Genomic DNA, 14,476 nt, shown 5'->3' with positions numbered 1-14,476 from the left:
TCTTTTTCTTCTTCATACACCATGAACTTTCTTTTTCGGGTATAAACAGATTTTGGAGGAGGAGGAGTTTTTGAAGGAGAATTTGGTTTGGGTGAAAAGCTTGATTGTGATGGGAATTTTTTAGGTGTTGGTGGTTTTTTTGATGGAGGAGAAACAAAATGGGTGGAATCAGTGGTTTGACTAACTACTGTTGAAACCACTGTGTCTCAACAGCTGTTGTCTTAACATCTAATGATACTTTTGGTGCATCAACATTTGTTGTTATGGAAGATGGTGGTGGTGATGAGGAATCCATTTTCTACTTTTTATGAGGTGGTTTTTGTAGTGAAGGTTTAGGTTTGGATGTATCAGTGTTTGGCTTTTTAGAACTAGCAGTGGTTTTAGCAGTGGTTGGCTTTTGTGGTGATGGTTTAGGTTTAGGTCTAGGGAATGTGGCAATTGGAGGTTTGTTGTGTTTGAATGATTTTCTTCTATTTAAAGTGCCAATGTTTTGAATTTTGTTTTCTCTTTTTCTCCAACTCCTTCCTCAAAACGTCTACTTTACTTTCTTTTGTATCCTTTATCTTCTGCTTTTCAGTAATCTCTTCATCTGTTTGGATGTTTAGGGTTTCATCAACTCCCTTTTTCTTTCCAACTTCAGATTTTCCAGAAGATTTAGCAGAAGAGTCTTTGGCAGGCTATGGCTTTTGTTTTGGCTGATTCCTTGGTGTTGGTTTGCCAAAGTTTTTCATGGAATCCTTCTCCCCCTTTTTGGCATCATCTTCATCATCTTTTTCAAAGATTGGTGCAGGGGTAATGCCAGTTAACTTTGCAATGGATTCTTTGATGGCCTTGATATCAGCCTATGTGTCTTTGTATCTTGCTTCAACCATAACTCTAATTAGCTTGATGTCGGAGTTATGTTGAAGTTCAGCCAATTCCCTTTGAGCTGCAAGAATGGGTTATACTGAATTCCAAAGCTCTTGGGATAATTGCTGATGAGAAGGTTGACTTTTGGAAGCATCCACCAACTGCTTCATTAGGTCTTTCATTTCACCAATAGTTGTTTCAATATTGGACATCCTCTCCGTCAAATCCTTGTATTTTAATTCATCACCTAACTTAATAGGATCATCTGAATTCCCACCAGAGGTGATTGTATCTGCTTTTGAAATAGGAGGAGCCCCTTGTTCTTTGTTCTAGGGACTTCCCTCTGCATCTGTGGTTACCTTAGCAAACACGCCAGTGGTTAACTTAAATACACCAGTGGTTAACTTGGTAGACACAACAGTGGTTGCCTTCAAGGGAGTCTGATTGATGAAACTATTGTCCAAATGTAGATCAGTGGATCCAACATTTGTAGTAGCTGCTCTACTTAAACTACCAACATTAATTTCAGGAAATTCAAGTGGTGTATCCTCCTCAACTATTTGTGGGTTAGCCAATTGAATGGGTTCAGACAAAGCCAATGTTGAATTTATACTCTCAGTAATGTGTTGGTGAGAGGGGCTGTTTTGAGTCTGAATTTCAATGGCCTCAAACAGTGGTATGATGGTAGGTGGACTAGGAGATGAAGGGAATGGTGTAGAAAGAGACATTGCTCCGGGAGAAGGGCTTTTAAAGATACGCTCAAGTGAGGGTAATGTTTCATATTGTGGTGTCCCTGTGCTTACAAAATGTTCCTTTTGTGAGGAATCATGAGGAGTTAAGGTTTCTGGTTGAGACCTTTCCATCTGTTGTGAGGAAGTGGAAACAGTGGTTTCTAGTGACATTTGTGTTGTCACAAGGTTAACCTCAGGGATCTCATCTTATAGCACCCCGAAAATTTAGATTTGATATTATAAATTAAATGATAGTAATAGTTAAGATAAAATAACTAGGAATAAATAACCTAGTTAATTAAAAGTCTTGAAATAATAGGACAAACATGGTTAAAACACCCTTTAAATAACTTGGGTAAAGTTGGGGGACTAAACATGGGCAAATGGAATGGATTTTTAATTAAAACCAAAATAAACAAACAAAACACACACATACGTGTGTGTTTGTCTGTGATTTCAACAAAGAGTAGAAGGCTCTCATGCTCAAAAACCTAAATTGCAAGAATTCACCAAACTGAAAGGGGAAATGAAACCCGAATCAAAATTCAAGAACAAATTAGTGATCACCTCAGTAAAGGGATCATAAGGCAAAGGAATCGAGTCTTTAAGCGGACAAGCCGGAGCGGACACACGCTTAAAGGGAACGCTTTAAAGGTATGTGACTTGTCTTTTGTTTATATTTGTGTAGACAAGCTTAGTCGTAATTATGCTAAATGTTGATATAGTGAAATTGTAAGTGTTTGGTAAGTCTATGAAGTGATGAAATTCACTCGACAAACCAAACGGGTCAAAATAAATAGTTAGAATAAGTATGATGTTGAAATAGTGAAATTGTAAGTGTTTGGTAACTCTATGAAGTGATGAAATTCACTCGACAAACCAAACGGGTCAAAATAAATAGTTAGAATATGTATGATGTTGAAATAGTGAAATTGTAAGTGTTTGGTAAGTCTATGAAGTGATGAAATTCACTCGACAAACCAAACAGGTCAAAATAAATGGTTAGAATATGTATGATGTTGAAATAGTGAAATTGTAAGGGTTTGGTAAGTCTATGAAGTGATGAAATTCACTCGACAAATCAAATAGGTCAAAATTGTTGGTTTGGTATGATTATTGATAATATTGTTTAATTAGTCATGTTTGGAATGTAAATAAAGTGACGTAACTCACTAGACAAAGAACGGGTCAAACTAATGGTCGAAATGGTAGTGTTCGAAGTGACTTAAACGTCACTCGTTAAATTTGAGTTATAAAAGCGTAAACCATGGAATGGAAGTAATATGCTAAGGTGGACAAGCCCGGGAATGGGTAATTATGGTTAGAAACCACTGATGATGAATTATAAAAGTACGTAACTTTGATTCCGTTATATTATGTTTGGATATTGAATGTAGTTAGTTAATCTAAATTAGTGTAACATTTGATTTTGATATCTTGTCAAAATGAAGAAGTTCATTAGACATAGAAATGGGTCAAACATTTGTTGAAATAAGCTTAGTATGTTGATTAAAACGGGGGTTTCCATTAGACAACCGCACGGGTCAAAACAAGGGTTAAATTTGTAATATTAAAGTGACGTGAATGTCACTCTATTATTTGGGAATTTTGAAAGCGTAAAAACCATGGAGTGGTAAAGATACGCCGAAGTTCACAAGCCCGGGGAAATGGGTATGAATACTTAGAAATAATATTGAATGATTAACATGTATAATAAAGTATGAAACAAATGGGTCGAATAAATGAAATAGGAATTTATGAACTATTTGTTTATAATTCGAGTTTCGATGCAGGAAAATAGGGTCAACTGATGCATATTTTTATTATGAAAGCGTAGGAAAAAGTATCACCTTAAACGGACTTGTAGATAAAAAGTTATGGTCATTTGAAGTTATTATTCTTGAAAAAAAAATGGAGCTGGGTGGATATGCAGGTCCAGAAAGTGAACCTGCTGGAAAAGCGTCTCCCCCCGTGGCACGCGACGAGGAGAGTTCAATCTTGCGCGACACGCGGGGCCGCTCGCGGCACGCGAAAGACTTAAAGAGATCTCTCGCGTGGCGCGAGAGATCAAAATTCTAAATTTTTATTTTGTTTTTGTTTGTTTGATATTGGAACTTGGTTATACTTATTTATATGTTGTCAAAACTAACTTTTAAGTTGGTTTTGATGTTAGGTGAAGTAGGAGATATTCCGGATGGCGATCAAGCAAGATGTCAAGAACCGAACACAATACTTTTAAAGCTTCCACGTTAATAAATTTTGTTTTAACTGAATATGAACATGTAACTCTTGATGCCTCATTTTGAATGTTTTAAACTTGTTGGGATGTTAATCATGTATGAATACTCAACTTAACAAAGTTTTTTGTAAATCCGTATTTTTCTTAAAGTAAAGGTGTATTTAGTAGTAAATTCATGATAAACTGAGACTGATCTTACACATCTTCTAGATGACCCTTATTTGTAGGTTTGGTGGGCTCTTTGGTTTTTGTTTTGGTCTTTTTGGGTTTGGATGGTGGGGGTTTCATAGCAGTGGTTGTGATGTTGTGATCACCATGAGCAGTGGGCTCAGCAACAGAGGTTTGAGGAGAAGACGTGGACTCATCTAAATTTTTCTCAGACCCCTTTGCTTTTGTTTTGGAAACTTTTGACTCTTTTGCCATTAGGCGAGTAAAGGTTTCAGGAGAAAGACTGTTTATTTTAAAAGGTGTTCCTTGCTCAAAAGCTTCTTGAGGAACTTTCTTTTGCAAATAATAGCTCAAAAAACATGGGAATAAAAGAAAAGCAGCATTCTTCCCATCTTTAATGTTTTTCACAGTATTTACCAAATCTCTAAACAGTGCTTGGGAATAGTTAAAATTTGTTTTTGACATAATTGCATACCCCAAGTACTGAATTTTTAATGGTATCTCATTTAAAGCAGTGGTTTTCTTTGACAGATAAGTGAGCAGGGTATGGAACACAAATTTCATGGGTGGTAGAAAATTTGGTTTAAACATTGTTGCTTTAGTTAATTGTCCATCATAATCCCGTTCAATCAAGTGCAATTAATACTCATTTTTTTGGAAAAGAAGTTTTACTTGCAAGATCATTCATCTGAAATGTTTCTAAAATGTTTGCGGGGGTTATAGCAACCAATACACCTCCTACATTTGAAGTGATTCCCCATGGTTTTTTGTCTTGTTCTTGAACTTGGGCATCTGGCCAGAAATCACATAGGGTGTCTTGATATATGGGTGCATCAGAGGTGAGTAAAGTTTTGTATTTGGAAGATGAAAAAGTGTCAATTATTTAGTGGAACTCTGTATTTTTGTCTGTTTTCTCAAACATACAGAGGTAGTTGTGGGGGTGTTTGATGATTAGAGCCACGATCGGAAGTAGAAATTGCGAATGGTTGAAGGAGAAATGAAGAATAAGAAGAAGATGGAAACCGTTTTGGAGAATTTTGAATTCGATACGGCGAGTAAAGCTCTGTTTGGGATTTAATCAGGATTTTATAAGAGGGAAAAAATGAATGCTGACGTGGCAGCGGTTTCAAAGATCGGAAGGGTTAACATCTGTTAACGTGGCAGCCTCTGATGAAAAAGTGGATGACAGTTGTTAGGAAACCTTTGTTGGGCAACAACATTGGTTGGGAACAGTGTATGAAATATCAGTGGCTGATTTTTGTCTATCAGTGGAAAGACATCAGAGGTTGAAACCAACAGTGTTTAGTCAACAATGGTAAACAAGGAAAATGAGAAACAGAGGTTGTCTTTCAGCAGTGGGTGAATTTTCAACCATCAGAGGTTTAAAACAACTAGTGGATATGGATAGACTTTTAAGGATTTATGAAAAAATTTCATTTTAACTATTTTTTAGGATGGATTTTTGATTTTCTGAAAACATTTTTAATGCTTTTTATTCAAGGATGAGAAGTTTTTACCTTCTAATCCAAGTTATGCATGCCAGTTCTTGAGATCAAACTTTCAAAGGTAGATGTGTCTAATGGCTTTTGTTAGCACATCTTCTAGTTGATCTTTTGTTGGAACATGATGCAGAGAAATCAAACCTTTGTCATAGCAATCCCTCACAAAGTGATGTCTGATGTCAATGTGTTTGGTAGTTGAATGTGATACTGGATTTTGATGATATTTTCAGCTGCTTGACTATCCAACATGAGAGGAGTCTTTAGAGTAGTTATACCAAAATCCAGTAACTGATTTTGAAGCCACAACAGTTGGGCTGTACAACTTGCAGCAACAATGTATTCTGCCTCAGCAGCGGATGTGGAAACAACTGCTTGTTTTTGCTTTGCTAAGACACTAAGAAGTTGCCTAGGAATTGACACCCTCCTGATGTAGACTTCCTGGTGGAGTTGCATCCAGTAAAATCACTGTCTGAATAACCTGAAAGCTTGATATTCCCATTAGCAGGATACCAGATACCAAGTGTGGGAGCACCTTTTATGTACCTGAATATCCTTTTCACAACAATGAGATTAGACTTCCTAGGTGCTGATTGGGATCTGGCACAAACACATGTTGCAAATATGATGTCTGGCCTAGATGCAGTTAGGTACAATAAAGACCCAATCATGCTTCTATATAAGGTTTGATCAACCAAGTCATATTTTTCATCAGACATGACAAGCTTTGTGGTTGCCATGGGTGTACTACATGGTTTGCAATCATTCATCTCAAATTTGTTTAAAAGATCTTTTACATATTTGCTTTGATGAATGAAAGTACCATTTTGCAACTGCTTAACTTGGAGACCAAGAAAGCGTTGGAGTTCACCCATTGCACTCATTTCAAACTCTGTTGTCATAAGTTGTCTAAACTCTTCACACATGGCATTATATGTGCTTCCAAAAATGATGCCATCAACATAAATTTGGAAAATCATTAAATCTTTTCCTCTCCATTTTAAAAACAGTGTTTTATCAATTTTACATCTTGTGAATCCTATGGAGATTAGATGTTAGTGCATTACGTCTATTGACTTCGTCTTGTATCATGTAATGGTATAAGATAGGATAGGATATCCAATGCACGAGGTTCGAGAGTCGAAATTTGGTGGATTAGCAAGAGGTTCCGCATATATGAACAATGTCCATATAAGCGAAACCATAACAACAGGTTCGCTTATATGGACAGTCCATTGAAGCGAAACCTCTCCACTATATATATGTGCACTTGATGTTCATTTGGTAACGGTTCTGAAAATTGTAACGAAGTGCTGCCAATTTGCTTTCAGGTTGTAAACGTTGTTAGATCAATAAAAGAAAGCATTATAATTAGTTTGAGCGTCTAATTCATTGTTTCCGCCTCTGAATTGGATAAACAACTCTTCTAATCGACTCATTCGGGTTCAACATCGATCCTACAAGTGGTATCAGAGCTCAGGAGGAAGAGTTTAGCTCAATTGGATCTGTTTTCTATCTTCTACACCTTCTTTTTCCATCTGGACAAGTTTCCACGGTTAAAATTGACCAAATTTTTCACAGGATGTGTATTAGTGGATAATAACAAGCCCTTGAAAGTTTGAAGCTGAAATTCGGATTAAAAATGGACAAAATGACATTCGGATGTGGTTCCGCTTATTCAAACAACATGTGTTTTCGCTCATAGAACCATATAGTTCCGCTTCAGTGAACAAAAGTTCAAAGGGTTCCGCTTGAAAGGCACAAAGTTCCGCTTGAAATACATTAGTTCCGCTCCAAATCACCTTGATAGTTTCGCTTGAGTGTCATTATTTGTCAAGGTTCCGCTTCAAAGGTCATTAGTTCCGCTTGTTCGAACTGTGTAGTTCTGCTTGAACGGACAATTGACTTTCGCTTGAACGAACATTTGATAGTTCCGCTTCAGAGGTTCTGCTCGTGTGGTTCGCTTATTCGGTCCAATAAGGTTTCGCTTATTAGTCCAATAGGAGTTCCGCTTATCTGTCCAACCAGATTTCGCTCATTTGTCATCTGCTGGTTTCGCTTATACAGACAATTACCCATACGTTCGATATGATTTCGCCCGTGTGTCATATTTCATTTGAAAGTGAACTTTATCGTGTCAAGATTATTTCACGACAATCGAGTGTCAGTGAATTTTAGATTTCTTGATATTGTTTAAACTGATTAAGTTTGTTTGTTTGCTTTCAGGTGATTAAAGATGTCAAACAACGGTGAAGAATTCTACAACACATTCTACAACGCTTTCACTTCCGAATCGTCAGATAGAAGATCTGAGTTGAAAGAATATTCAAGAGAAATTTCAGAGAATCTGAAGTTCGAGAACATGTACGGAAGCCAATAGAAGCCACCAAAGTTAATGAAAGTTGAAGACTATAACTGGTGGAAAAACAGATTTGAGGGTTGGGTAAAAGCTTTCGCTCCGGAAAGCTGGTTGAAATTGACAAATGGATACATTGAACCAGTTAAAGAGGGAGGAGAGTTGATAGATCCAAAAGATTTCACTAACATTGATATAAAAAATGTTGTAGCTGAATATAAAATGATCACATTAATCAAACAGTCAGTGAGAGAGGATATTATCTCGTTACTTGAACAAGAGAAAACGTCAAAGAGTTTGTGGGGAGCGTTAGGGAAAAAGTGTGTTGGTAGTAATGAAATTGTCAAAAATAAAAAGAAATTGTTGCGTAAAGAATTTGATTTATTCAGTTGTATGAAAAATGAATCTGTTTGTAAAATATCGAGAGGTTTGGACATCTGAAAATGGAGCTGGCCAGATATGAAATCTCATATTCTGAAGAAGAGATGGTGGATAAATTGTTTGATTCCTTGCCCAATGATCAAGATTGGCAATACTTCGCTCTAATGCTGAAAAATACAATCAAGCCTGATGATCTAAAAGTGGATTTTCTGATTGAAAGGCTTGAAAGCCATGAATTGGAGTTAAAAAGATCCAAAGTCAACAGTCCAGCTTATCAGCAGAATGTGGAACTTTACTACAGAGGAAATGTACCACAGGCTGGATCTCTAAAAACAGCATTTTCGGCTGAAAGTTCAAATTCAGTGATCAATGAATGTCTTCACAGTGGTTTTCACAGTGGATCTTCTTCAAACACTTCAGATCAATCTGCTTCAAAGAAACTATTCCAGTGTAATATCGCAGTTGATTTGAAGAATGGGCAGAATTTCACAGAAGAATCGGCGAAACAACAGATGGTTTTCTTAGCATCTGTACTCGAATCGTATGAATGCCTCGTTGCAGGGAAGATTGGCAATACCAATTTGACGAAAGAAGATTATGATCAATTAGACACCGAGGAGATGGAACTAATGGATATAAGATGGTGCATGGCCAGTGCGGTTCGTCGAGCACAGCAGTTTATTGAGATCACGGGGAGAAAGTCAATTGGTGGACCAACTACCAAACTGGGATTTGATAAATCCAAAGTGACATGCTTCAAATGCAAACAAAAAGGTCACTTCAAGCGCGAGTGCTGAAATGCGTATGCTGCTGATGATTTTGAGAATCCGTTCAACGAAGATTACTACAAGAAAGCGATTTACCATCAGAACAAATCTGAGCCACCAAGATTGAAACAGCCAGAAGAAAAATCAAGGGCTCTTGCAGTTATCTACGACGATGAAGGATATGATTGGAGCAAAGAAGTTTTACCTGAAGAAGATGCTGTTTGGTATGCTTTTGTTGCTGATGCTGATCCTGATAGATGGTGGAAAGAAGACTATGCAAGATGGGAAATTGGAAAATTAAATGAACCTTTCAAAGAAGCCCAAAGAGCCAAATGATGGAATGAAGAATTGGAATGTTACATGGATCCACGGGGTAATCCGGTTGCTGACCCATCAAAAGTGGATTTCAAAGCTGTAACAAATCTGCTTCCAAGGCAAGCTACTTTCAACACACGAAGATTATCTAATAAAGAGTATTTACCTGATTTGGAAAAGAAGATAAGAGAGGTTTGTGAAGCAAGTCTACCGAAGGTGGTAGAGATGAAGAAGAGAAAAGAAGAAGAATTAAAGAAGATGATTGAAGAAGTAAAAGCTGTTGCGAAGACTGCTGTTAAAGAGGAACAGAAACCTGAAGAGAAACAGATTGCTGAAGAGGGACAGAAAGCTGAAGAAGAACAGAAGATCGAGGAAGCACTTAAAGAAGGAAAAGAGGAGAAGACGGTGGAAGATCAGAAAGCTGAGACAGAAGAATTGGTGCTTGAAGAGCCTGAAGTAAGAAAATCCTCTGACTTATTGAATGTTGGTTTAATTGATGAAAAAGAAAACAAGTGCAGGAATTGCATAGAAATGTGCAAAGCCTGTACTGAAAAAGATGACATCATAAAAACGAAAGACAATGACATTGTTAAACTTGAAAATGTTTTCACAATAAAATGTAAAGAAATGATTGACAAAGAAGAAATTTTGAAATTAAAAGTTGAAAAGCTAACGCTAAAATGTCAAGATCTTGAAGAAAAAAATAAGGTTTTGAAAGAAAAGTATATAGCAAAATGTGTTGATTGTGTTGAAAAAGAATCTAAATTTCAGGATTTACAAAAACAAGATGATTCTTTAAAGTGGTCGAGTCAGAGAGTACAAGAGGCTTATGATGCTTTGAAAAGCCAAGTCAAAAGTTTTGATCAAAGATTGTCTGAAACTTTAGTTACAAAAGAAATGTATGAAAGAAAGTTTAAAGAAAAGCAAATTGAATTGCACAAGTGTGTTGATGAAATTGCTAATCTTAAACAAGTCTTGGCTGAAAAAGAAAAGATTGTTACAAAACTTCAAAGTTATCATAACTCTTCGTACATTCTCGAACGCATTTTCAATATCACACCAGATGACAAAGATACTGATAATTGCAAAAAGGGTATTGGTTCAGAATTTCATCAGGTACCACCACCATTGAGAAACAATTATACTTTTTATGATGAGGAAAATGTGGCAAAGGGTTTGAACATAGCTGACCAATTACCTGAAAGTATCGATGTGACTTACACCAAATCTGATGATGCTGATGATTCAGAGGTGGTAAGTAAGGTGGTTGATAGTGTTTTGAAAGATGAGTCTATAAAAGGTAAGTCTGAATCACAGGATGAAGATGAAGGAAATCTTTATGATGGTTATCTGAAAAACACAAAATCCGAGAAAAATTTGAATGAAGATTCAAAGGGATTGGTTTATACCATGATTGGATCGGACAAATTATTCTTAGATGTTGTATTCCCTATTCAGAATGTGATTTCAGAAAAGGTCGATAAAGTTTTCAAAATGGTTGAGATTGAAAAGTCTGAGATTCCGAAGTTTGCTGGTAAAGGTCATAAATCTTTTTATAACAAACCTGGTTCTAAGAAGAAAAGCATGAAGGCTGGTTTGGGTTATAAAAGGAAACAAAATTGGAATCAAAGTAAACAACAAAATTTGCAACAAAAGATGAATTTTGTTCAAGGGAAAAGCTTGAAAGAAGAGGAAAAACTCAAATTTGGACAACAGTCTAATGAGGAGTTTGATGCTTTGAAAAAGAAACAACAACAGGCCAAGGATGTTTCAAAGAAAGTGTGTTTTAAGTGTGATCAAATTGGACATGTTGCACGAAAGTGTCCAAATCCAAAGCCTGTTGATGTTGAAAAATAGAAATCTGAGAGTGTGAAACCAAGGTCAACCAGATTTGATTCGAGACAAACTTGGAGGTATAATACAAACAAGTTTGCTTCAAATAAAAATTGGAAATCAAACCCGAACAGGTTCAATTCAAGACAGACCTGGAATTCTCACACACCCAGATTGAGAACAACACAGAGTTGGAGAATATCTGTTGATATGACAAAACCTCAAGCGTTTTGGAAACCTAAAAATGTTGTTCAAAATCAAAAGGTTCAAAAAGAGACAAACTTTTACAAAAGAGGTACTCTGGGAGGTCATGTGTGGAGTGCTAAGAAACAAGTGTCGTCGGTAAAAGATGAAAAAGTTGAGATCAAAGCTGGAAAAATTTTTAATGACAAAGATTTTCCAAAATTGAATGAAAATTATTGTGTTGAAATGCCTAAGGTCCAATAGACCTGGGCTAAATTGTTCAAATGATTGATAAAATTTTGAATGTGCAGGTGCTCAATGAAGTTGAAGATTGTGAGATTGATAGTTGGAGCAACCTGGCACAGGAGGAGGTTGCAGGACCCTGGTTTGGTTGAACAGGGAGTTTAATTTGAGTGTTGTTTGTACATAAATGAACAATATTTTCAAAACCCTATAAAAAAACTTGAAAAAGTAAAAACCAAAAATATGTTATGTTTTAGTTTTTGTTCGAATAAATGTTACTTGAATACGCCGAAACCCTCACGGCTGAACAAACATGATTACTTTCACCAGATTGAAAAACGGTTTTCAAACTGTTAAAAAATCAATGTGTTGTAAATCATGGGGGTAATTACTGCTTTTAGTATGATTCACTGCATGATTAGCAGAACATGGATGGCGAGACAAAACTATCAGTATCGTGTTATCAAATTTTTAATGATTTTTCATTTTAGGGGGAGAAAAATTGTCAGAAAATACAAAAACATTAGAAAATTTGAAAAAGCCAAAAACATGATAAAATTAAAAAATTTGAGTTTTGCGTAAAAAGAGGAAATGATAGTACATCAGTAGACAGTTATAGTATGCTAAAGAAATGTAATGATTAAATAGCGTTAAACAGTCTCACTGATGATATGTCGATAGGTTTTTATACACTTAGTAAACTTTTTCGGGATATAAACCTAAATTCAAACACTTGCTTATTTCGTGGGGAACACTACTTGGATATATAGGTAACCCCTAAACTCTTGTTTGAAAGGTCCCTTATTCTGAGATACTAGGTCTTTATACTCAGTGATATCTGGGGTATTATTCCGGGACTTCTGATGTATGGAAGTACTGACCTAATCCCCGAATAATACTTTCTACAAATGCTTGAAATACAGCATCGCCCTCAGCAAGCTGATGAAACAATAAAATTGATAGTCGCTGCTGTTGTAATTAAAAGATCCTCTAAAGGGGACACACCGAAAAGTCGAAACCGTCATCTCTCTGCGTATACGGAAGTATCAACCTGAGCTCTCACGGCCCTCGCATTTAACCCCCTTACAGATATCATCTGTGGTATACTCACCTGTAAGACTGAATATCTGGGATTCTGGATACGGGAGTATATTCAAGAGGTGGGACACATGAATAAGTTTAAGTTCAAAAGACATCTAAATTGTATCGTGAATCAGTTGAAATTTGTATGAAAATTTAAGATGGATCAGTATATCGACAATCGAGGTGAATTGTTTAATTCTTAATGTGTAATTAAGCTCAACGGTACTCGTAAACTTGTCAAAAACTGATATGATCCTCTGACGCATACTCAAACAAAAATATTATCTGTAAATATGTTTGTACATATTTCTTACTGCTTTATATTTTTAGAAAATACAAAAAGATTTTGATTTCTGCTTTATTTTCGACAACCGATATCTGAAATGCTGAGTTTCAAAATCTAAGTAAGCTGATTGTGTTTCTGAAAATAAAACAAGTTCATTAATTTGATACTTGAAATAAAATCAAAAATTTCAAAAACAGTTTGTGATATCTCCAAGGTCATTGACTTGAACTTGGATGATAAACTGTGAGGGAGTTGGATTCTTTAATGCTGCCATATCTATAATGTATGTTGATAGGGGGAGTGGATTAGGAATTTGTTTGATGGTTTTAAAATGTTGTTACTTATATAGTGTTTGAGTGATTGCAGGATAAGAAAGATACCAGATTACGATCCTGGAAGCAAAGACTGAGGGGGAGTCTGAAGACAAGCTGAAAGTGAGGAAGAGCTTGTAGCTGAAAAGAGTGGTGTCGATCCCTAAAACCACGGAAGCTTGATGAAAGGGGGAGCCTGCTGATGATGATGTTGCTGATGATAAAGTTACTGATGATGAAGCTGTTGATGATAGAGCCAATGCTGATATCCTGGTGAAAGAGTCAAAGTTAGAAGCTGATCAAAGAGAAAGAGTGATGGATGCTTACATTGTTACAATGTGGATGAGAAGGCAGAATGATCAAGACTGAAGAGGTGTCATAACAGAGTTTAGTCACTGAAGACTTCGTCAATATCCGAGGGGGAGTCTGTTAGTGCAGTACGTCTATTGACTTCGTCTTGTATCATGTAATAGTATAAGATAGGATAGGATATCCAGTGCACGAGGTTCGAGAGTCGGAATTTGGTGGATTAGCAAGAGGTTCCGCTTATATGAACAATGTCCATATAAGCGAAACCATAACAACAGGTTCGCTTATATGGACAGTCCATTGAAGCGAAACCTCTCCACTATATATATATGTGCAATTGATGTTCATTTGGTAACGGTTCTGAAAATTGTAACGAAGTGCTGCCAATTTGCTTTCAGGTTGTAAACGTTGTTAGATCAATAAAAGAAAGCATTATAATTAGTTTGAGCATCTAATTCATTGTTTCCGCCTCTGAATTGGATAAACAACTCTTCTGATCGACTCATTCGGGTTCAACATCGATCCTACATTAGAAAAGTGAAAAGAGTTTCATACCATGCCCTTAGTGCTTGTTTCAAGCCATAGAAAGCTTTATTGAGCTTGTAGACATGATTAGGATAAAAAGGATCTTCAAAACTAGGAGGTTGGCAAACATATACCTCTTGCTGAATTTTGCCATATAGGAAAGCACACTTGATATCCATTTGATACACCTTGATGTCGTGGTTGACAGCAAAGGCTAAGAACAGTCTGATGGCTTCAAGCCTTGCTACAGGAGCAAAATTCTCATCATAATCTATACCTTCTTCTTGTCTATAACCTTGAACCACAAGCCTGGCTTTGTTTTTTTACAACAATGCCCCTTTCATCTGTTTTGTTCTTGTGACCCACTTTATGCCAATTGGACTTACATCTTTTGGTAG

The sequence above is a fragment of the Helianthus annuus genome, chromosome 11 (genome assembly GCF_002127325.2).
Source record: "Helianthus annuus cultivar XRQ/B chromosome 11, HanXRQr2.0-SUNRISE, whole genome shotgun sequence".
Lineage (NCBI taxonomy): Eukaryota > Viridiplantae > Streptophyta > Magnoliopsida > Asterales > Asteraceae > Helianthus > Helianthus annuus.
This window is presented reverse-complemented; position numbering follows the sequence as displayed.